Source organism: Cupressus sempervirens, chromosome 6, assembly GCF_028749045.1.
Source record: "Cupressus sempervirens isolate cs-2001-9-10 chromosome 6, ASM2874904v1, whole genome shotgun sequence".
Lineage (NCBI taxonomy): Eukaryota > Viridiplantae > Streptophyta > Pinopsida > Cupressales > Cupressaceae > Cupressus > Cupressus sempervirens.
The window spans coordinates 712,426,132-712,430,097 of record NC_143123.1 but is presented as its reverse complement, the minus strand read 5'-3'; the positions used below and the strand labels follow the sequence as shown (position 1 = coordinate 712,430,097).

At 26.0% G+C, this 3,966-nt stretch overlaps 1 pseudogene; it reads right to left on the bottom strand.

Moving 5' to 3' along the window:
• Nucleotides 1–999: 999 nt before the first annotated feature.
• Nucleotides 1,000–1,323, bottom strand: LOC149554267 (uncharacterized; annotated as a pseudogene).
• Nucleotides 1,324–3,966: the final 2,643 nt, after the last annotated feature.

Below are 3,966 nucleotides of genomic sequence, written 5' to 3'. Positions count from 1 at the left end.
TCAAAATGTACAATTACATGAGGAATATGTAAACCAAACCTTCCACTTTCACTATGTAGCCAGGTGGTTGACGAGAATGGGTGTTTCACACGTATGTAGAATAAATTTTATAATATACCTCTTACTTGGTAAATCCCTTGTTTATAACTTAGGTTTTATGGTCCTATCATTAGATATCTTGTTGCCAAGATGTTCAACACACTCAAAAAGAAAAAGAGAATTTTTGAATCGTGAGCAATAATTGGTCTCTCTCCTAGTCTGTATTATAAATGTGATTTTTCTCCAAACAGATTCCATAGATTGGATAGGAGGTGGAAAGAGTAGATAAAAGACAAGCACAAACTCAGAAATGAACATTGAATTCTATATGCAAAACATTAAAAAAAATTAACACTACGATGCCTAAATTTTTTTAGAAGGCTTAGCATATTCCGGGAACTGCTAATCATAACTGACATGATTTTGAAATTTATTTTTTCTGGAAACTTTTATACAGAAGAAATAATAGAAATAATTTACAGTTTGATTTTTATTCGATATAATTATTACACATATCTAGCATATTCTAACAGATTGCACAGCTCCCATATTTTATATATATATAGAGGGAGAGAGCACATTGAATAATATAGCTTTCTAAATCTAGATTCAAACTTCATAATAGATATACCTGGTTAAATGCGACACATGGTTGACATCTTTACTCAAACCCATATATAAACATGAAACAATAAAATACCCATAAAACAATCAATAATAGATATGATGATTACTTATCCATTTTGAAAAAGGTTTCATAGATCTGAAATAACTTTTGCACATTGAATAGTATTGCTTTCTATTCAGATATCTAGATTGAAATGTCATTATAAATATACCAGATCAAGTTGATTGCTGATCCAAGCTCATGGAACAATAAAACATCCCATGAAAAATGATATAATCATAAAACAATAAAGAGTATATTCTAAAAGTTGATACAAAAACTCACACGCAGTCTTACTCAGAAATAGGAATATAATATCCTGGATTGTTATTATCCAAAGGACATTTATGATGGGTCTTCAACCACCTGGATATGCAATGCTGGTGGAAGGCGTGGTTGCATCTTCCCCATGCAATGGTGCAATCTGCGACGTTGAGAGTGTTACTTGAAGTGCACTCGATGCAGACCTCATTGATGTGGTTTCTGCAGATACTACAATTGTCGGCCTCAACATCCCAAGCCCACATTGCAACAGCATTCCATTTCGTCAGTTTGAAGTTCTTCTCATTCTCCTCCTCCAAGTCTTTCATTTTCACATCAGATGATGTCAAAGCCATTCTTTCCTTCTCTTCTCCTTCTTATCGCCACTCAAATATACACAACCATTGTTTCTTCCACTTCCCTTCCCCCTCCATAAATACCATTACAACTGTTCAGTTTCGTTTAACTGCCTACCGGATCCAACATTCAACTGAATGAAGGAGGGAAGTTTGGGATATCAATTAGCATTTTTAATAATAGAATTATAATCATTTGAATGTTTATGTGTGGGGATGAATGAAAGAAAGATTCTTGAGTCCCGCCTAATAAAAAAAAGTTAAGATTAAAACAGATGCATGTATTTTATAAATGGTAATAATAAATAGTTAATATTCATAATAAACTATATTATATATTAAGATTTCTATAATATTAATATCTTTCTTTATGATGCAAAGGTGTATTGAACAATCCTATATGTGTATATTCTCACTTCACTTTATAACATTCACTTTATTTTACTGTAAAATCAACAAAGCTCATACACATTCTTATAACAGACTTAATTTCATTTTCAGTCTGAAAGACAACAGTCTTTTGATTAATTACATTTTTCATACCTCTATTGTCTGGATTAGATTTCATCAAGCCCTTATTAAATTTGATATGATATTATAAAATTAATTTTATAATGTTATTGAGTTTGATATAATAATATAAAATTTATTATTTCATAATGTTATAATTTTAAATAAATTATTAATTTAGATGTTTACAATAGAAAGTTCTTTAGTTTTTAAAAATTGGTGGGAAGAAAAATATTTTGAATTTAAAAAAAAAAACACCAGCAAGAACATGCTAAGTCAATTAGAGAAAAGAAATAATCTTTTAAAAATTAAAATTAAAAAAAATGTCTTCAAGACATTACAATTTTAATTTAATATTTTTAGAATAGAGGCAACACATTTATATCTCATTGGACAAAAATTAACATACATTACATTACAGTTCTTTATGACTTTTAATTTTTGATTTGGAAGACAATATTTTAAATTTTTTGAAAAGAAAAATAATAAAACCACTATAAGCCAATTAGAAAAAAGAAACAACCTTTTATAATTTAATTTAAAAAAAAAAAAACTGTGCAAACATTACAGCTGTACTTTAATATTTTTAGATTGCACACAAACTAATACTAGAAAATGAGGTGAAAACATAAGTCTCTATATAGGCAGGACTAATAATGTTTATTAGTTAAGAAATGCTTCTTCGTACTTATCATTTGACTAGTGATACTATAATCATACAAATGCTTCAATGTACTATAATTCTTGTTATCAATATTAGATTAGTAATAGTGCAACAATAAAGATTGAAATTAAGGAAAATGTCTAAATTTACTTTCTTAATTGCTTTTAATTGTATCTAGCATTCCTTTGAGATGCCAATTAACATTTTCATTAGATTAATACAATTTTAATCATTTGAATGCGTGTGAATAAAAGAAAATTTTAATAATTTTAATTTTAGGCATTGTATTATTGTAATCACTTTCTTTTAACTAGTTATTAAGCTTTCAAATATCTACCAATCAAAATTAATTATTTTTAAATAATATAATATAATAAGATGCACATTTCTTACATTTAAACATTTTTAAAGGTCTTATACAAGAATTTTTTAGCCAACTTTTAAGAACACTGGCCCACATTTATGCACAGTAATACTAATTTAAAGAAAAAGTTGGTATATCCTTTCCTAAATGAATTATTTACACCTTATACTTGTTTCAAAGTATAATCATCATCATCATCATTAATATATTGGATTGTGTAAAGTGAAAGAAAATATATTTTTGACTATAATGCATCATCCTCATCATTAAACACCATTAATTGTCATATATTGAATGACTTGTGGCAACATCCATACATGCATCATATGGATATATGGTAAACAAGAATAATTTCATATTTAAAAGTGTAATATATTCAGAATTAAAATTAAGTGCAATGGAGCTTTGCACTTCAAACTAAACTATATTAAAAATCTCATTGTTAAATTTTCAGTTATAATTCTAAGATGAGTCATTTCAAACCTCTCCTTGCCATAAATTATGTTAGAATAAAAAATCAAATGAATTTAACTCTTATAAATAAAATATAGAAGGTTAGAATTGATGGGAATGATATAAAAATTTCATACTTTTATAATTAATTGATCAAGTAGAATTTAACTCTTATGTTAAAAGTTATAAATTGGAAAAAAAAATTAGTTCAAAACAAAAAATAAAATTATAAATATAATAAAAAGAGTTAATATCTTTTTTTAGCACATGCTTTTTCTTTTCAAAATAATTCAATGAATTTGATCAAATGAAAATTAATATTATATAATTAATTATTATGCTACAAAAATAAATCAAATAAATTATTAAATTATTACTTTATTTCTTACAAGGGAAGTACTAGCCACTATGTGACACTTGTTAGAAATGCTTCTTTCTACTTATGATCATGTTTGAATAAGTGAATAAAAGAAAGACTTAACAAGTATCTACTTGTCATAATAGTTTTTATAATAATTAGAAATTTTAATTTGATATTAAATATTGTCAAGTATAATCAATAATTTTATTTTAGAAATATTAGGTTTTGATAATTATAGTACTAGGTATATAGTATATAATAATATTTTTAAGTATTTTAAATTATGATAGT